General features: G+C 50.3%; 1 pseudogene; it reads right to left on the reverse strand.

Moving 5' to 3' along the window:
* Positions 1-17,371: 17,371 nt before the first annotated feature.
* Positions 17,372-17,539, reverse strand: LOC112670219 (U2 spliceosomal RNA; annotated as a pseudogene).
* Positions 17,540-21,477: the final 3,938 nt, after the last annotated feature.

The following is a 21,477-nucleotide window of genomic DNA, read 5'->3' on the forward strand; positions in this document are numbered from 1 at the left end:
GCGTTCACACACACATGTGCACATGCACTCTCACAGGATGCAGGTGCACCCAAAAGCTCCTAGGGTGTCTCCTGAGGCACCGCTGCTGCACCCAGGGCACAGACACATGCATGCACATGCACACATATGCGCAGGATGCAGGTGCACCCAGAAGCTCCTAGGGCATCTCCCCAGACACCACTGCTGCATCCAGGGCACACAAACGTATGCATATGCACACATGCACGTGCACACACACGCACAGGACACAGGTGCACCTGGAAGCTCCTAGGGTGTCCCCCCAGGTGCCAAGCTGTCCGTCCCTCCTGGGGTGATGGGTCAGCCCGCACTCAGCATCAGCCTGAACCTGACGACCCCAGGTTGTAAACCTTACCGATAATGCGCATCAACAGGTGGGCACCGAAGATCATCTTGTTATGTCAGCACGTGCTGATGGACGTCCACACTCATCTTTGAGAGGCTGAGACTTTTGGACACAGTTGTGGACTGAGTTCATAGGCTGAGACCTAACCCGCCAACAGAAGGCAACTACGTTTGGAAGGAGGACCGTGACAGGGGTGCTCAGGGGTTGGGCTTTCTGGTAAGAAGAGGAGGTAAGGATCCAGGAGAGGCCCCAGGGTGGGGTGGGGGGCTCTGCCCACATCTCCAGCTTCCTGGGTCCTGGTTAAGCCGCTCTGTCTCTGCTGTGGAGTCGGTTCGGCCTTTACAGAAAGTCCTTGACTCCTCTTCTGTCCTCAGGTGCTTCCTCCGCCACCCTGGACTCCTCTCCACCCTCAGAGAAGACCTGCAGCAAGGCAGGGCCAAGTCCTCTTGTCGAAGGTGGAAAGGCAGCGTGCGTGCTCCGTTGGAAGGCCCTGCACCCAGTGCACTGTGCCCTGTGACCCGTGGGGGCTTGCAGAGCTTTGCTTCCTTTGGAGGTTCAACGTGGAGTTCTTGGAGCCTAAAGATAAGGCCATCTGTCACTTAGCAAGCACGTTGGTCACCTTCCTTTGTACACAGTCTTCATGACTCCAAAGGGTGCTTGAAAGGGAGACATTGTCACAGTCTTGAGAAACTGTGGGTAACCAGAGCTTTCATTCCACGCTGCCCATGTTTCACCTGGACCTGTGACCTCGGAGGGGTTCGTCCTCAAACTGAGAAACGGGTATCTCATCATCCTGGCATCATCCTTTCCATTTCACAGGTGTGGAAACTGCCTTGAGGAGGCCGAGGCAAAGTCACACAGGAAATAGAGACAAACCCACACATCGCTGTGCCAGGCACCAGGCCAATTCTCACTCTTGGCCTAGCAGAGAGAGCACATGTCACACATGTTCCAGCCAGGACGAGCAAGCAGCTGGTCTGGTCTTCACAGACAAGACACACAGATGGGAGTAGGAGGGCCTTCCCAGAGAAGATAGATGTATGCTGTCACCAGGTGCTGGCAAAAGGCTCCATCAGAGGCCTATGTGGAAGAGGCTGGGAGTGTGCTGAGGCTTTGGAGCCTGGTTCTGTAGGAACAACAGGGAGTCAAACAAGGCCCTGAGTGGTAGACATGCATGAAGAGAGGAACCCAGAGCGGATGGGTGGTCAGGACAGCGGTGGTGTCTGTCAGGAGGTCCCAAGATGTGGTGGGAGCCCAGTTGGAGGAAGAAGAACTAGAACAATCCATGCTCTGAGCCACAGGAAACATGCAATGGCATGAGGTTCATTTTTATTTTTTATTTTATATTATTTTTTTAAAGATTTTATTCATTTATTCACAATAGGCATAGAGAGAAAGAGAGAGGCAGAGACACAGGCAGAGGGAGAAGCAGGCTCCATGCAGGGAGCCCGATGCGGGACTCGATCCTGGGACTTCAGGATCATGCCCTGGGCCAAAGGCAGGCGCTAAACCACTGAGCCACCCAGGGATCCCCGAGGTTCATTTTTAAAAGGTTTCTTAGTGGGCAGCCCATGTGGCTCAGTGGTTTAGTGCTGCCTTCAGCCTGGGGCCTGATCCTGGAGACCTGGGATCGAGATCGAGTCCCACATCAGGCTCCCTGCATGGAGCCTGACTTCTCCCTCTGCCTGTGTCTCTGCCTCTCTCTCTCTCTCAATCTTTCTTTCTCTCTCTCTCTATCTCTGTGTGTGTGTCTCTCATGAAGAAATAAATAAAATCTTAAAAAAAAAGGTTTCTTAGCAATTATGCAGGTGTCAGGTAATTGAAGGGGTCTTAGGTGAAAAGACAAAATAGTTCTAATGTCATCATTGCCACTGTGGATTTTTTAAAGATTATTTATTCACGAGAGATACAGAGAGAGAGGCAGAGACACAGGCAGAGGGAGAAGCAGGCTCCATGCAGGCAGCCTGATGTGGGACTCGATCCTGGGACTCCAGGATCATGCCCTGAGCCAAAGCCAGATGCTCAACCATTGAGCCACCCAGGGGTCCCAACCACTGTGGATTTTTTAAAGGAAGCTTTGTTCCCCTCGCCCCGCTTCTGCATTTAAAAGTCTCTTCTGTGCTGATGAGAGTTGTGATGTTTGTGGGAGGAGGATACATTGCCTGAATAGGGATGGCGATTTTAGGGCCAACTGGGCACAGAAAGCGCCGGGGTTACGTTCTGCGGAGAGAAGCTTGTGTACAATGCAAACATCGGCATGTCAGGTGGTATATGCAGAATGAACGCCAGAGTAGTACAATCATCCATTACAAACCCTCATTCTTTTTTTAAAAATTTTTAAAATTTATTTATGATAGTCACAGAGAGAGAGAGAGAGAGAGACAGAGAGAGGCAGAGACACAGGCAGAGGGAGAAGCAGGCTCCATGCACCGGGAGCCCGATGTGGGATTCGATCCCGGGTCTCCAGGATCGCACCCTGGGCCAAAGGCAGGCGTCAAACTGCTGCGCCACCCAGGGATCCCACAAACCCTCATTCTTAAAGCTTAAAGAAATAGAACAGCATGCACAGCCCTGAGTGTCTTTCTTTGGTGCAGGGTGCTCGAGCGAGAGATCCAGACTGTGTAGGGAGGGAGGTGTTCTAGGGCGTGAGGGGTGCACGTGTTCTCAGCCACACAAGCGTGTTCTCTGTATAACACAATGCACGGGGGACATCTTAGACCTTGTGATCCCAGAATGAGCATTCTAAGAGATGGGCCTCTCACCTGGGTAAAAGGTACCAACTCTGCAGCTTCTAGACCAATCCTCGCCTTTCTGAGAGCCTCCGCTGAGGGCGGCCCATCCTTGGGTGGGGTCGCTGGCGAGCTCTGTGTGTCCTGGGCATGAGCTGAGGGAGGTGAGGGCTGCTCTCCTTCCGTGGGACCCCCGGGCTAGCCCAGAATCCCACTATACGGGTGAGGACACTGAGGCCCTAGGACATAAACTATGATCGCAGCCCTCAGCTTGGGGAGAATCTGCGACAGTGGTCTCCTTGTGGAATCTACTCCTCCTTGGGGAAGACTTTCCCTGCCAGCTGAACCCCAGTGGCCAACGGGGTCGGCTTTGGTCCCTTTACCCAAATGCGGTCAGCAGTGGGGTGCTGGGCCAGAGTCTGGGTGCACCTACTGGAAATGAAACTCCAGTTGCCAGGGAAGGCAGTGACAGTGACTTACCGGTGCTTTCTGGGGTGCCTCCATATGTAGGACAAGTGGGTGCAGGGTCCCTCACCTTCTGCAGGGGAGGCAGAGACCCACCTCAGATCACTCCTCCACTCCCACCCCGCCAAACACATCCTGTGTTACAAGAGTGTTCTTCAAACTCATTCACCAAGATTACTGTCCAGCATCGGTGAGGGCCTATGCTTAGAGGATTGTTCTGGGTGCAGGATGTCATGTTCTTGGGACACATGCGTGGCTGACTCTCCATGTTCTCAGATTCTACTTCCCTCTGCGTACAGGATGAACACCTGGTCCCTGAGCTCCTTTTTCCACTTCAGGCCAATCTGCTAGGAGTTATCAAGGGAAATCCCCTCTTTTTCTGATGTACTACTCACAAAGCATCATGAGAGCCCCAAGCTTCGAGGGGTCATTGTTGCTGCCATGTGAAGAAAGCCAGCTTAGAAACACGGCCTACATAGAGACAGCAAAGAAGGGGATAGACAAATTTCCAGATGATACTGAGCACCTGGATCAAGCCATGCCTGATGTTCACATCTGGACTTTGGGATTATATAGCCTAAGCCATTTATTAAAGATTTTATTTATTCATGAGAGACACAGAGAGAGAGAGACAGAGACACAGGTAGAGGGAGGAAGCAGGCTCCCGCTAGGGAAGCCCAATGCAGGCCTCGATCCCAGGACCCCGGGATCATGCTCTGAGCCGAAGGCAGACGCTCAACCACTGAGCCACCCAGGCGTCCCACCCAAGCCATTTTGAATTTGGCTTCAGCCATCGCAAGATAAAATATCCTGACCGTTGCCTGATGGATCTCCCTGTCAGCACAGAGTCAATTCAATAGTCATGTGGTAATAGCAGACGATATGCAGGGAGGAGAGAGTGTAGTCCTTGGATCAGGGGTGGGAATGGCAGAGGAGCTGGCCGTGGTTGTGCCCCCTGGGCTCAGGGACCTCTGGGCCTGAGGGTTCCATTCCTCCTTTGGTTTTGCCCACACACTGACCCTGTTCCAGCTGTGAACATGCACAAGGTGTGGTTTCTAGAATGGCAGCTGGTTTGTCTCCTGCTCCTCGTAGCTGGCTGAAATTCAATCCACTGAAGTCACTAGAACTCGAACCCAACTGGTACTGTTCTGTGAAGCTGGGACGCCATCCCCAACTCACACTCATGTACATGCGTAGGTGTGTACATGTGCATGTACATTACTGTGTGTGTAATCATATGTATTCAAGTTTCTGTGTCTCTGTGTCTCCATCTGTCTATCTCCATGTCTCTCTATCTCTGTCTATATCTCTCTACCTCTGTCTCTGTCTCTATGAAAGGCAATGTCTTTTTTCCCCTTTTTTTTGAAAAGATTTTATTTCTTTATTTGAGAGAGAGAGAGAGAGAGAAAACATGAGCAGGGGCGAGGGGCAGAGGGAGAAGCAGACTCCCTGTGGAGTAGGGAGCCCCATGCAGGACTCTATCCCAGGACCCCAGGATCATGACCTGGGGGCTGAAGGTCTTTTTTTTTTTTTTTTTTAAGATTTTGTTTATTATTCATGAGAGACAGAGAGAAAGAGAGAGAGAGAGAGGCAGAAACACAGGCAGAGGGAGAAGCAGGCTCCATGCAGGGAGCCCGAGGCAGGACTCCATCCCGGGACTCAAGGATCACACCCTGAGCCAAAGGTAGACATTTAACCACTGAGCAATCCAGGTGTCCCTTGAACCAAAGGTCTTAATAGACTAAACAACTCAGTTGCCACCCCCGCTCATTTTTTAATCAGATTGGGTTTTATTTTTTATCTTATTTTTTATTTATTTTATTTATTTATTTATTTTAAAGATTTTATTTATTTATTCATGAGAGACACAGAGAGAGGCAGAGACAGAAGCAAACTCCCTGTGGGGAGCCTGATGTGGGACTTGAACCCAGGATCCCGGGATCACACCCTGAGCCAAAGGCAGACGTTCAACCACTGAGCCACCCAGGTGCCCCCAGATTGGGTTTTAGCTGTAAGTTGTATAAGTTCCTTACATATTTTGGATGTTAGCCCTTATTACAAAGATGGTTTGCTTTGTTTCTATTTCTCTGTTGCCTTTTCCTTCTGTTGTTTCTTTGCTGCTCGTCATTGCTTTCAGATCTTCACACGTCTGCTTCTCCACAGGACCCTCCCTCCCTGCCAGCCAGGCCGGCATGTGTCCCGGGCTCGTCCCCACAGCTCTGTCTCTCGGGTGTCCTGACCCTCATCACCCAACAGATACTAGGCCACAAGGAATTTTAGTGAGAAACCATGTGTTCATCACTTTTATCTCCCCTCAGCCTTATAGTCTTTGCACTTAGTGGATACCCAATACATATATATATATATTTTTAAATATTTTATTTATTTATTCATGAGAGAGAGAGGGAGAGAGAAAGAGAGGGAGGCAGAGACATAGGCAGAGGGAGAAGCAGGCTCCATTCAGGGAGCCGGACGTAGGACCCGATCCCAGGACTCTGGGCCAAAGGCAGGCACCAATCCGCTGAGCCACCCTGGGATCCCCTACCCCAATACATATTTTATTTATTTATTTTTTTTTTTTTTATTTTTTTTCCAATACATATTTTAAATAAATCGCAGTTTGCATCCATTTCTTTTTTCTTTTTTAAGATTAATTAATTAATTAATTTATGATAGACATAGAGAAAGAGAGAGAGAGAGAGAGAGAGAGGCAGAGACACAGGCAGAGGGAGAAGCAGGCTCCATGCTGGGAGCCTGACGTGAGATTCGATCCCGGGACTCCAGGATTGTGCCCTGGGCCAAAGGCAGGCGCTAAACCGCTGAGCCACCCAGGGATCCCCCATTTCTGAACAATGTAAGAAAGCAAACCTCAGTTTTTAGCCCGTTTTATTTTTTTTAAGCCCACAAATTCTTATTTTTGATCACTCTCCTTATTCACCACACTTACCTTTAAAAAGACTTAACCTTCCTCAAAATAAAATTTACCCTGGAATGACTAAGGTTTGCTACCAGAAAGAAGATCTTAGTAACACACAAGGGGCTGGGGAGGCAGTTAGGAATTTAAGAACAAGTCACACGATAGGTGGTTCCTTGGAACTAGTACCTGGGTCTATTTTCAAAGTTATCACTTGGATATAGATATTCCTATATTTTTTAAAAGATCAGACTTTACTGTAATGTCCCATCTTACCTACTTATTCCTTAATTTTGAAAGCAGCCTGTTAAGGGAAGATCTCAAAAAAATCTAATTGCCAGGAGTTACAAATGACACAGAGCAGTCGTCCACAGGTGGGAGACAGGAAGGCCTTGGCCCCTTGGGGAGCACGCCTTGCTCTACAGGATCACATGTGAGTGCCCTCTCCTTGATAATTAACTTTCAAAGGGCAGCCCGGGTGGCTCAGCGGTTTAGCGCCACCTTCGGCCCAGGGTGTGATCCTGGAGACCCGGGATCGAGTCCTGCATTGGGCTCCCTACATGGAGCCTGCTTCTGTCTCTGCCTTTCTCTTTCTCTGTGTGACTATCATAAGTTTAAAAAAAAAAATCTTTATTTTTTTAAATTTTTTTAACTTTTATTTATTTATGATAGTCACAGAGAGAGAGAGAGAGGCAGAGACACAGGCAGAGGGAGAAGCAGGCTCCATGCACCGGGAACCCGACGTGGGACTTGATCCCGGGTCTCCAGGATCCCGCCCTGGGCCAAAGGCAGGCGCCAAACCGCTGCGCCACCCAGGGATCCCCCCCCAAAAAAATCTTTTTTTTTTTTTTTCCAAAAAAAAAATCTTAAAAAAAGATAATCAACTTTCAGGAAACAGGGCTTCAAAGTTATTTATTTATTTATTTATTTCAAAGTTAAACTAACATGAGTCCTCATCACTGTTTGGCACAAACCAGGCAGCCAGAGATTTTTGCATTGAAAGTTTGGTGCTGGTGAGGAGGACAGGGGAAGGAAGTGGAGGAGGGGGGAGGAAGACAGGGAGGAGGGGGAGGAGGGGGAAAGGGAGAGGAGGAGAGAAGGGTGGTGGTGGTGGTGGAGGAAAGACAAGAGGCAGGAGGGAGCTGGTCTCCCAGTCAAGTCAGCCTCTTGCACATCCGCACTCGAGACCCCATTCCTGCTGCTCGCTGGTCCAGCCTTCTGAACCCAAATGTGCGCATCGTTAGCGTGCTCTGTACTAATCTTTGCAGCGTGGGTTTTACCCTGGTGATTATTCTCATCAGCCCAGAGAGTTCCATTTATTATCTCCTGTTCTTCACAGTTGTCCGCTTTTGCTCCACCTCCTTTGTGATGAGAAACCATAAGCAGATCTCGGGGCTCCCAAGTGCTTACTTTGCCCCTGGCCTATGCGAAGTTCCAGCCCCGGCCTCTGCGCTGACCGGCTGGGCCACTCTTCTGAGCCTCATGCCCATGCGTGTCCAGCGCGTGTCTCCACCAGGGGAGCTGTCACTGTTGTGTAGATCTGATGCGAGATATGTTATTGTTGATACTGCGGGGAGTGTGCTTGGTAAGTTTTTTTTTTTTTTAAGATTTTATTTATTTATTCATGAGAGACACACAGAGAGAGAGGCAGAGACGTAGGCTGAGGGAGAAGCAGACTCCATCCAGGGAGCCCGACGTGGGACTTGATCCTGGGACCCCAGGATCACTCCCTGGGCCATAGGCAGGTGCTAAACCACTGAGCCACCCACATGTCCCTGTGGGAGTGTACTTGGAAGACGGTGTGGGGAAACGCACGTTTGGGGAAAATTTTATTTTAAGTGTTATTGGTAGATAAGAAATATGTGAGCCCAAATCAAGCAAATGTGACATGGTCAGTTGAAAATAATTCCTCTTGTTCAGCCAGAATGAGGCCCAAGGATGGAAATTGTCTTTAAGCTGTAACGTTTCTGCAAGCACCAGAGAGTGTGGGTTTGGAGGGTGGACAGCATCGCATTGAGGGTCTGAGTCGTGCTCTAGGGTGGGCTCAGTGAGCTGGAGAACATGCACACACATGCCCTCCCGTTCTCCTGGTGGTGTGGTGGTGGCCAGCACAGATGCCCAGCGTTTGGGATCCACACCACCCTACTTGTCCTCCTGATGACCTTGCTGTGGGAAGGGGATCGGGGCCCCTGGAGAAGGGTTGAGGTGCCAGGATGGGGTGCCAGAGGACCGCTTCCTCTACCGGCCCTCGTCTCTCACCACTGGTACGGAAGGTTAGTCCACCCAGATGGGTGGGGGTATACCGTTGGCTTTGTGTCCTTTACACAGAAGCCTCGGAGGCTCACAGGGGTGTGAGTGGAGCAGACTGGAGCAGGAATGGCTTGTAGAATGTGACCTGCCCCACTGTGTGTTGGGACAGAGCTTTGGTTGCAGGTTGAGTGGAAGGAAGTCTGTCCTCAAGGTCAAAGCAGGCCGTAGCTGTGCTCCACATCTCCTGTCTGGACTCAGTCTCGTTCTCCCTTGATATGACTCTGTGGGCAGCTTAGTGGCCTCTACCTCCCCTCATCCCACCAGGGCATGCACACATGCAAACACATGTACACGTAACACACACATACCCCCACAAACAACACCCATGTCTACATATGCCCAGGTGCACATGTGCATACAGACAGACACACAGGGAACACACGTGTGTACAGATCCCCACACATGCTCAAAGCTACACACAAACACATGCACAAGCCACACACACACACATAAGTACACACATTAACACATACATACAAGTGCACACACACAGGTGTCAGAGTTGGCCTCGGGTCCAATACATTCTTACCCATCAAATCCTCCATTCTTCTGAGGGACTTGCACAGCTAATGGGGTGGCATGCTCTGCCCTCCACACCTCAGTGATCGTCAGTGACCCCCACCCACAGCCATGTTGCTGACTTGCTGCCACCTGGCACTGCCAGTTCTGGTCCTGACAGCACGGCCACCGAGGCGGATGCACAAGACCCAGGCGTGGAGCAGCATTGGCCGAGGGTGCTGGCTCCAAGAAGGCAGGGAGCCCGCATGAGCTGGAAGCTTCACCATCTCACGGCACCATGCCACGATCCGGATCGTGGAGAGCCAGGGGACCAAGATGTACACCCCAGGTGACTCAGAAACCCTCCGTCTTTCTATGCAATCTGCCCACTTACTGTTGCATGTCGGCGTTACACAACACTTTTGGTTCATGAAATTAATGTGATTTTCAATAAGATGCCGTATCCCACATTAAATATTTTCGAGAATGGTAGGAAGAGAAACATGCACCAAATCACTGAATAACGTGAAAGACAGTAAGATTTCAAGGGCTGAGTTGTAATGAATGAATGAATGGAAACGTTTATCACGTGCCCACAGTTTATTTTCCAGATTGTGTGCCCATTTTTCTCGGCTACCTCATTTTACAGTTCCTGGGGTTTCTTGTTATGTTATTGATTCTCAGTATATATAATCTTGTCCACACATCTTCATTTCCAAACTAGGTTAAAATCCCCATTAGGACATAGATAGTGGTCTCTGTCTCTCTTCATTCCGAACTCCAATAAAAAAATATACAAAAAAATCCTTTTTTTAAAAAAAGATTTTATTTATTTATTCATGAGAGACACACAGAGAGAGGAAGAGGCACAGGCAGAGGCAGAAGCAGGCTCCAGCAGGAGGCCCGATGCAGGACTCGATCCCAGGACTCCAGGATCACACCCTGACCCAAAGGCAGATGCTCAACCGCTGAGCCACCCAGGCATTCCTAAAATATTTATTTATTTGAGAAAGAGCATGAGAGAGTAAGCAGGACTGGGGAGAGGGAGAAGGAGAAGCAGGTTCCCTGCTCAGCAGGGACTCCATCCCAGGACCCCAGGATCCTGACCTGAGCTGAAGGCAGATGCTTCACCCACTGAGCACCCAGGTGCCCCTCTGAGAAAATCTTTTGGTACATGATCTTGTTGGATACTTTACTTTGTCTCATTCAAGGAATTTCTCAGTGAATAAACTATTCTAAGTGTTGAGAAGTGCTTTGTTCAGTGACGACACAGATGGAGATGAGATGTGTGTAGTCATCTCCATCTGTGTAGTCTCTGAACAAAGCACTTCTCAGCATCTTCGACAGTGAAATGAAAATACTAGACACCAGATCTCATAGGATTTCAGTCTCTAGGAGTCAAGGACGGGACTGCCTCCTTGCACAGACGTGTGGCCGCCTATCTTGCCTCCTTAAGGGTGGATTTCCAAGGCTGGGATGAGAACGTGGGATAGATTTAGCACCACCTACCATCCAAGACGTGCGGACTCAGAATAGCTCACAGTCTGACTCACTCGTTGTTCACGAGGTGACAAGAGCAGCAGGGCGCCCCTGTTGCCTGTGACTCTGAGCCTTCCTGTATCCTCCATGATTCTGGAGTATTCTAGAACCAAAAGGAAAAGCAGAAGGACACACATGAGAGAAGACGCTATTTCACAGATGGTCATTTATAGCCAGCATCTCCTCGTGTCTTCTTTTTAAAAACTGAGGTAGAAGATCCTACTGGTGCAGCACAGGGCATTTGACAGCCAGAGGGACGCCGCTGGCAGGTACAGGGAGAGCTCAAGGAGCTGGCCCCAAAGTCCACTGACTCCTCTTATAGATCTCTGTCTCTCATGAATAAAGAAATAAAGTCTTAAAAAAATAAAACAGACTTTATTTTTTTTAAGATTTTATTTATCTATTCATGAGACACACACACACACACACACACACACACACACAGAGGCAGAGACACAGGCAGAGGGAGAAGCAGGATCCGTGCAGGGAACCTGATGTGGGACCCGATCCCAGGTCTCTAGGATCACGCCCTGGGCTGAAGGCAGGTGCTAAACCACTGAGCCACCTGGGCTGCCCTAAACTTTATTTTTTTAAAGTAGTTTTAGGTTCACAGCAAAATTGAGGGGAGGATGCAGAGCTTTCTTGTGTACCCCCTGCCCACCCTCTTCACGCCCATGGTCAACCTCCCACCAGATGGAATGTTTGTGCCAACCCAGGAACCCACACGCACACGCCATCCTCACCCAGAGCCACACTTCACCACAGGGTCACTCTTGGGTTGTACGGAGGTAAAGTGATGTGAATGGAGACAGAGATGGGAAATCACATTTTGCTCTAATGCGTGGAATCTCGCCACACATACTCGGAGCGTAGGAAGAGGAAGGGTGGTTTGTGTGTTTCTTTAAGCAACTCTCCGACATACAAACTTTCCTGGGGATGAGTGAATTTTCTGGCTCGAAGAACACGGTTCACGTTTGTTCTGCTTTATCCGTGGGGAGCAGCTGACGGTCAGCAGAGGGGCTGCTGCTTCCACGGTGGCTGCGCTGCTCTGAGGAGGTGGCGTCGGCGTCGGGGGCGGCTGCTGCCCCGTAGGCCACTCGGAACCCGCAGCGGAGCCTGTCCCTAACTGAGCTGCTTCGGGCTAGAGACCTGTGCTTGCACCTGTCTGGGAAGACCCCGACTGCGTGCTGAGCGGCAGCTTCCCGGGGGAAGGGTTGCCGTTGCCTCTCCAGGACCCGCTTTGCTCCTGCACCGGGTGAAAAATGGGAGGCCCCTGGGGGCCCAACAGAGAGACGAACCCGGAGTGCTTCCAGGGAAACGGGATCATGTTGCAGGACTATCCTGTGGCCTCCTGCTCCATCTCTGAGGCACCCCCGACTCCTCTGCATCTGTGGGGCTCATGAAGATGCTCCTTCCTCCCAATGCACGTGGTGGCTGTGAGGACACCTGGGCCCCGCTGGAGGCCACTGCTGCCCAAACCACACTCTGCACGTGAGGCCGTGCTGCTGCCACCACGGCCGTGACATGCAGGTCCCTGGCCCCACACTCACAATGTTTCTCGAAGCGTGCATCCCATGATAGGTCCCCGTCCACCTGTCCATCTCGTCTGGGAGCGCCGATGGCCCGTCAGCTTCTGGCCAGGAGCAGCATTTATGTGTTTATTTCTATCCTGTCACCTAGACAGGTGCTCAGTAAATGACTACTGGTCCCCAGGCGGCTTCAGAATATGATCTGACCCTATCCTAGTGGCCAGGCCTCCCGAGCGGCCCACTTGCTGTCTTGAATACGAGCTCCGTGACGTGGGACCTGGGTATTCTGTCCATCACTGCATCCCCGTGGCCTAGACCGGCACCATCCAACGTGGAAGCCATCTGCCACGCGCAGCCACCGAAAGTGGAATTCAAATTTATTAAAGTTGGGGTGTCTGGATGGTTCGGTTGTTTGAGCATCTGCCTTTGGCTCAGGTCATGGTCTTGGGGTCCTGGGATCGAGTCCCACATCGGGCACTTTGCACAGCAGGGAGCCTGCTTCTCCCTCTCCCTCTGCCTGCCACTCTGCCTACTTGTGCTTGCTCTCTTTGTTAAATAAATTAAAAATAAAACAACAACAACAAAAAACAAACCAAAATCACTGAAGTGGAATAAGAGTAAAGAATCAGTTCCTTGGTCATCTAGGTTTCATTTCACACATGGCCACCAGCCTGGACAGCACAGTCACAAAATATTCCCGCCACCTAGATGGTTTCCGTGGACATCGCTGGTCTTCAACAGATGCTGGGGACCCGGCGCCTGGATGGTGACCGGCCCCATGCCCCTCTAAGAAGAGATGCTGTAGCCCTTTCCAGCTTTCTTTATGTCAGGATGGATGGTCCAGGTACAGTGGAATCCACACCACTAACGTGTGTCGGCACAACCCTCCAGGGGGAAGGCACGGGGTGCGCCGAACAAAAGGGAACTGACATCACTCTCCAGGCCCGAGCTGCTAGCCCAGTAAATCTAGTCTCCACATCTCTGTAAAATATGTAGATTATAAGTTGATTCTATTTCGATTTAATCATTTAAAAATTTCTAAACTTACAGGATTTCCCACTTGCTTAAATATCGGTTTCACACCTTGGTGCAGACCCATGTTTCCTGGTGTCCACTCAGTGAGGAAGCCCCTACCTCACTCACGAGGACTGAGAGGGCGTTGGGCCCAACTCTCTGCCTAAATGGTGCAAACAGCTGGAAACCCTCCTTCTGGGAGCCATGCACACAGTGGCTGGGCAGAAATGGAGGACGTGGGTGAAGCATGCTCACGGGTATCTAATTCCTACCTTAACCATGGATTAGACCAAAGCATAGAGCTCTACATTTGTGACATATTGATGAATTTTCCCTTGAAAAAAGATAAAGTATCTCCCCGTGGTCATTTTAGCAGCCAGACATCCAAGGTGGAAGGGCCTCTCTTCGGGCCCTCAGAATGAAGGAAGCACTCGGACTCCCTTCCCAGGCCTGGGGAGGACGTCCTCAAGTCCATCCCAGGTGTTCCTAGGAACTCCTCAAGGGTCGCTCAGATGCCACCTGCCTTGGGGAGCCTGTCCCCAATGCTCTCACACTGCACTGGCAGCCCTTGCCCTCTCTCTGTGTCGACCGATCTTGCTCTTTCCCCCGTCATACTGTGTGGCTCACACCGATGCCGGGTCCTGGTTGTGAAGTTTGCAGGCTGACTGCACAGCCACAGCTGTGTGATGCTTGCATCTCCCCCCGGGGGGGACGCACTCCCCTTGGCCGGGCCAGGGTTGGTGGTCAGAGTCGTCGGAGATTCCTCCACAGGGGCCTCTGTCTGGTTGGGACATTGGCTGGTTTCTCCTCAAGTGACACTCTCCCTGCAAGCCTATGAGCACAAGGTCCATGGTGCCCGTTCTTCTGGGGTCCTGCTCTAAGGAATGAGCAGAAGCTGTTGGCGGGAAGCCGTGCACAGCAGAGAACAGTGGCTGACATCCACAGAGACCTAGGACAAGAAGAGGGAGGAGAGGGTGGATGGAGGGACGGGGTGGAGGGAGGAGGGACAGGTATGGGCAGAAAGCAAACCATTTTTTTCTTATTAAATTTTTTTTTTTTTTTTTTTTTATTTATGATAGTCACAGAGAGAGAGAGAGAGAGAGAGGCAGAGACACAGGCAGAGGGAGAAGCAGGCTCCATGCACTGGGAGCCTGATGTGGGATTCGATCCCGGGTCTCCAGGATCGCGCCCTGGGCCAAAGGCAGGCGCCAAACCGCTGCGCCACCCAGGGATCCCTATTTTTTTCTAAAGATTTTATTAATTTATTCACGAGAGACACAGAGAGAGAGGCAGAGACACAGGGAGAGGGAGAAGCAGGCTCCTGCAAGGAGCCCGATGTGGAGCTTGATCCTGGGACCCTAGGATCATACCCTGAGCCAAAGGCAGATGCTAAACCACTGAGCCACCCAGGTGTCCCACTTTGTTTGGATTTTGACCCATAACATCTCCCAAAAGAAATTCGAATGGTAGAACGGATACATTGCCTACAAGTTATATGTAAATACCCGGCTTTATAACTTAGCAGGAGCAGAAAGCCCTCAGCTGTGCCGTGGATTCTACCTGGGTGCACGTCCACGCAGAGCCATGAGCAGTGCTGTCTCTGCACCTCCATATCAGGTGAGTGGTGGGCACACGCTCGTGTGAGGTAGGAGTGCGCGGGCTCAGGAATCACCGACCGGGTCCCCCAATTCTGTGTTCCCCTACGTGGGCCTGGATACCTGGTCTAGGGCTCTGATGACCCCCGAGAGCGCCATGCACACCCTCCTGGGCATGCACTTCCGCGGGCTGGTGGGGCCACCATCACACCTAGCTTCATGGCTCACAGTCTGCAGGGCGTCAAGGCTGAGAAGGGGCCAGCTCCCGGGAGCAGACGGGGTGTGGAGCGTGCCAGGGGATGGGATCGCAGACTTCCAGCTCTGGGATTAGTGGGCAGTCCTTGGCTGTGTACTCGAATGGAGCACTGAGCGTGGACGTGCCAGGACCCAGGTAACCGTGTGTCACTGCACTTGCCGGGTGCGACTCGTGTGACATATTCTAAACCCTCACAGTGGGTGCCTGAAATATACTCTATATTTGCCGATCAGACCTCAAGAAAGCTGGGGAAAGCCTTACAACACAGTCAGCTTTACTTTTATTTTTTTTAAGATTTTATTTATTTATTCATGAGAGACACAGAGAGAGAGGCAGAGACACAGACAGAGGGAGAAGCAGGCTCCATGCAGGGAGCCCGACGCGGGACTCTATCCTGGGTCTCCAGGATCAGGGTCATGCCCCGGCCGCAGGTGGCGCTAGACCGCTGAGCCACCCGGGCACCCCAACACAGTCAGTTTTATCATCACTCCCTTACTCAGCTCTGGGATAGGGATGGATTTAGGGTTGGCAGCTGAGGAGGGAGATGGACGGGGAGGTCCTGGGGTCAGCCAGGCACAGGGAAAACACCTGTGTCCAGCCGCCTGTTCACCTCCCTCCACCTGCAGAACCTGTTCTCTGTACCCCGTGTGTCAGTTTTGTGTGAATGTTCATGGAGATCCCTTCGTATTTACGAGGAACACATCCCAGAAGAATATTGTTAAAGGTGAGTCCTCTGATCGCATGGACAGCTGTCCCCAGACCCAGCACAGCTGATGGCTCTGTGACCCTTCTAGGCCCTTGCACGACTGGGAGCCTGCCTCCCCACCCCCTCCCCACATTCACGCCTCCCAGCTGACAGTGATCAGTGGGGTCTCTCCTGAATTGCTGCTTCCACACACACTCAAGTCCTCAGGAGCGCCACGGATCAAGTGACATATCACAGTTGCTGTGCGGAAAAAGTCTTTAACCGAATGGCTTCACAGTGCACTTGGTTTGGATATGTCACTGGGGCCTCAACGACCCTTCTGGGGTTGCGGTTTATCACTGGACTGCCTGACACATGCGCTCCCCTTTCGCTGTCCAAGAGCTGCCTTTGATAGCTATTTGGGAAGGGAAGGGAAAGCTCTCAGGACGGTCCTTCGTGCAGTGGAGGTAAGTGTGCCCTCGACCCTCTGCATCGGCCACCCACACCTGGTACTCCAGAGGCTCCCTGACCCTCCTGGGACATGGGTGGAGATGGTCCACATGTGTGAGGACGGACGTGGATAACCGAGGCCAGCCTTCCTGACCTTGGCATGCCCTGGGGGCTCCTTGGAACACCCGCCATCTATTGAGCCACAGATTCAGTGTCATACGGTCCGCCAACCAGATTCCAGCCCAGGACATCCAGAGAAAGTTCTGTGGGACTTTGCAAAATCCTGAGCTGCGTACATCGCTCCATAGCCACTCATCCAGGGGCCTCCCTGGCGTGTGGACTGGAAGGTCCTGGAGGGAGAACACGTGTCAGGTGGGGATCTTCCCGTCTAATGCTCACATCCTGCAGCTGGGGAAACGAAGGCCCAGGAGGCCGAGCCCCCAGCTCCATCCATCCCGGCGTGCAGTGTGGCTGTGGACTGTGGGTTGAGCTCCAGGGTTTCCTGCTCCTGCGGCAAATGACTTGCCTACAAGAGGGGTTTATCCTCATAGGGAACATGTCTGGGGCAGCTCAGCCATCGTGCCTTGCAGAATAAAATGTGTGTATTACTGTGCGGAGAAGTCTGACCACCGACGTGCCATTGGAAGCCCCTCATCGGCTCCCCGCTGTAGCACCTGCGGACTCTTGCCCGGGCAGCCTGCACCGCGGGGGTTTCAGACTCTCCCCCTGTGCCACACTTCCAGGGTGTGACCTTAATATTCTCGTTGGAGGCGTCAGAAACCACATGGGAACTGCCACGGAAATGCAGGACAAGCAGAAGGACAGCAGATCTTCACGACTCATGGGTCTGTACACACAAAAATTTTAAAACAAGGAAAACTTGTCAAACTATATACATTGACTATGTACAGCCTTTTGTGTCATACAGCAGGAGTTTTTACTGAGGTATAATTGACAACAATATATATATTGTCAATATTGTCAACAATATATATTGTTGGTATATATATTGACAACAGTTTCGGGGGTACAGTGTGATCCCATATTTGTGTATAATGTGGCACCACTGGTCTCGTTAGCATCACCATACAGAAGACATTCTTTCCAGCCGTGAGAACAAAAAAGATCTTTCTTAGCAACTTTCAAACACAAATACTACCCTTGATCTTAGCCAAAAGGCCAAGAAGTGATCAAACACAAATACTGGGCAGCCCCGGTGGCTCGGCAGTTTAGTGCCATCTTCAGCCCAGGGTGTGATCCTGGAGACCCGGGATCAAGTCCCACGTCAGGCTCCCTGCATGGAGCCTGCTCCTCCCCATGCCTGTGTCTCTGCCTGTCTCTCTCTCCGTGTGTCTCTCACGAATAAATAAACAAAATCTTAAAAAAAACAAAACAAAACACAAATACTGACTCTAGCCACCATTGCGTCCCCAGGGAACTGACAGTTTGCACTTTCACCCCTCACCTGTGTCACACCCCATACCCCCCTGCCACCATTACCTTTGGCAGCCACCAGTCTGTTCTCTACCCATGAGCTCAGGTTTGCTGTATGTTTATTTTTTTATTTTTATTTTTTTTTAAAGATTTATTTATTTATTCATTCAGAGAGAGCGAAGAGAGAGGCAGAGACACAGGCAGAGGGAGAAGCAGGCTCCATGCAGGGAGCCTGATGTGGGACTCGATCCTGGGTCTCCAGGATCACACCCCAGGCTGCAGGCGGCGCTAAACCGCTGCGCCACCGGGGCTGCCCTGCTGTATGTTTAGATTCACGTGTCAGTGAGATCGCAGGGCATTTGTCTGTCTCTGACATATTGCATCTAGCATGATTTCATCCTCTCTTATGGCTGAGTAATATTCCATATGTACATATACCACATCCTTTTCCCTTTGTCTGTCGATAGATGGGGCTGCTTCCGAATCTTGCTTATTGTAGATAACGCTGCTATAAACAAAGGGGTGAGGACGCCAGATAGCTCAGCAGTTGGGCATCTGCCTTTGGCTCAGGGCATGATCCTGGCTCTGGGAATTGAGTCCCACGTCGGGCTCCCTGCATGGAGCCTGCTTCTCCCTCTGCCTGTGTCTCTGCCTCTCTCTGTGTGTCTCTCATGAAGAAATAAATACAATCTTAAAAAAATAGGGGTGCACTTATCTTCTCAAATTAGTGCTTTGGTTTTCTTTGGGTAAATGTCTACTGGTGGAATTGCTGCATCATAGAGTAATTTTATTTTTAAGTAATTTGAGGAACCTCCACACTGTTTGCCATGGCGGCTGTACCAGTTTGCATTCCCACCAACAGTTTAAGAGGGTTCCCCTTTCTCCACAACCTCACCAACATCTGTTGTTTCCTGACTTACTGATTTTAGCCGTTCCAACAGGTGTGAGGTGGTATCTCATTGTAGTTTTGATTTGTATTTCCCTGATGTTGAGGGATGTTGAGCATCTTTTCTTGTGTCTGTAGGCCATGTGTATGTCTCTTTTGGAGAAATGTCTGTTCAGATCCTCTGTCCGTCTGCCCTGTGTAGATTGGATTGTTTATTGCTCTTGAGTTGTAGGAGTTCTTTGTGTTCTTGCAAACTAGCCCCTCACTGGATATGTCATTTGGAAATGTTTTCTCTCATCGGGTAGGTTGACGTTTCAGTTTGTTGATGGTTTCCTTTGCTGTGTAGCAGCTTTTTATTTTGGTGTAGTCCCAACAGTTTACTTTTGCTTTTGTTTCCTTTGCTTTGGTGTCAAATCTAAGTTTGTTCTTTATGGGGCCGGCAGGAAATGCAGTTCTGTAATCAGCCAGATAACGCATGCAAACATTCAGCTTCTTTCCATTGACAAAAGGCTACTTGGTGTCTGTTCATGCAGCATCATTCTAGGTGTTCCTGCCAGAGTTCCTTGTCTGGTGGCTTTATCCCAGCCTGCAGGTATGATGATCACAGTTACAATCATTACAGCACACATCTGGCTAATTGTGGTTGCATATTTGAAGTTTGAGTAAAGTGTGTGTGTCTATCAGACAGACCAGTGAGACACGGCTCTGGCCCCAGAGCACTCATAATCTCTCACCCTCATTATAAAAGGGTGTATTTTCAGGGCACCTGATGGGGGCTTAGTGGTTGAGCGTCTGCCTTTAGCTCAGGTTGAGATCCCGGGGTCCTGGGATCAAGTCCCACATCGGGCTGCCTGCAGGGAGCCGGCTTCTCCCTCTGCCTATGTCTCTGCCTCTCTCTGTGTCTCTCATGAATAAATAAATAATCTAAAAATAAATAAATAAATAAATAAATAAATAAATAAATAAATGCATTTTCTAAGTGAAGCAAAGGAAGGGTCCAATTGGGGTTCCTGATCTGGTGAAAGTTTGCTGCTGTAGTGGAAGCGCTGCCTTCTGGCTCAGGGACAGGTGGGAGTGTGTCTGGACATGCTGGTCTGAGCAAGGCCCCGTGAGCACGGTGCGTGGCTTACTGTCCAGTCTATGGAGGGCACTTCGACAATGCTGATGTCCTGCTGACTTTCTACCTTCTTTCTGCTTTGCTGTTTGATTTCTAATGCAGAATCGGCGACAATTATTTGCAATTACCTATTTCTTAAACGTGCACATAATAGTTTAAATTGCAAATGTCCTGCTTCTAGGAATCCACTTCTCTAAGTACAATGGATAAATCTTCGATTTATTAAGCTTGGAAAAAATCACACTTCATTTAGTCTTAAATTGCTTTTTATCGCTGACCACCAGATTCTCTTGAGTTCTTGCATGAGGGGTTAGGAACAGGTCAGGAGAAAGGAAGGGGTGAGGTGAGCTGTGTGGACACTGAAGAACCACCAGGTGGCAGTGAGCAAGCCCAGGAAAGGTGGCGAGCCCGTGACAGTGCTGCCAGAAAAACCTGCATAATCCTGGGGCATAGTCCAGCACAGTGCCTCCCCATAAATTAAAATTCTGCTAATTTTAGAATTTGCAAGACCTAAAGATCATCTGTGTTAAATCCCAACCTCCGGCATGTTACAGATGAGAAAAACAATAGAGGTTAGTGTCTGGAGGAAGGCATTCAGCTGGTGGGAGGCCACCCGGGAACTGGGACCTGCCTCCCCACCCACCCTTCAGCACTTTCCCATCTCAAGCACAGCATCTGGATGCGTGATTGTGTAGCAATCCAGCCTAGGTGCATCCTGGGCCATTCATTACAAAAGCTAATGGTCTTTAGTTTGTGACTCAGTAATTTTAAGTGGTAAACAATTATTTTAACAAGAACTGAACGGAGAATACCATTCAGGATGTCCCTCTCACACCGTTGTACCCCAATAGGAAAGAGGTAGGTCACAGCCTGGTGACATGTCCATGTCTGCACTGCTTGAATGTGTGCCCTTGGCCACTGTGTGCTTCCCAATGGAAGTGAGGGTTGAATATTGATGGTTTATACTAGCATAAAATTTGAAAATAAGTACTTCAAAAACAACCTTATCCACAAAAAGAAAGAAAAATGGGGGGCCTGGGTGGCTTGGTCAGTGAAGCGTCTGCCTTTGGCTCAGGTCATGATCTCAGGAGCCTGGGATCAAGCCCTACCTGCTCAGTGGGGAGTCAGCTTCTCTCTCTACTGCTCCCCCTGCTCATGCTTTCTCTCTCTCTCAAATGAATAAAATGTTTAAAGAAAAAGAAAGAAAAATGTTATGGATGGTACTGTTCAAAATCAGAAAAGTATCTCTTTAAAAAAAAAGATTTATACATTTATTTATTTGAGAGAGAGAGAGTGTGTATGAGGCAGGGGAGAGGCAGAGGGTGAAGCAGAGAGAGAATCTCTCTGAATGAGGCTGAGCGAGGAAGCGATGTGGGGCTCGATCTCATGACCAAGATCGCCACCTGAGCTGAAACGCTCAGGTGAAAATCCAACGCTGAGTTGGATGCTCAACTGACTGAGCCCCCCAGAGACCCCAGAAAAGCATCTTATTTAGGAAGAAAGTTATGAGGAAATTGTGTCAGGTAGTGTCATCCATGTGAGACTCGGTCAGAAAGGCTGACTCACAGTCTAGTGGGGCCCTTGGAGATTCCAGCCTGACTCCCTGGCACACGTGCTGCCGTCTCCAGCAAGGGTTAGCATGTGGCCCACATGACAGCTGGCCAACAGACAGAGTCCCACCACCTGCTGCAT

This window comes from Canis lupus, chromosome 25 (genome assembly GCF_003254725.2).
Source record: "Canis lupus dingo isolate Sandy chromosome 25, ASM325472v2, whole genome shotgun sequence".
NCBI classification, from domain to species: domain Eukaryota; kingdom Metazoa; phylum Chordata; class Mammalia; order Carnivora; family Canidae; genus Canis; species Canis lupus.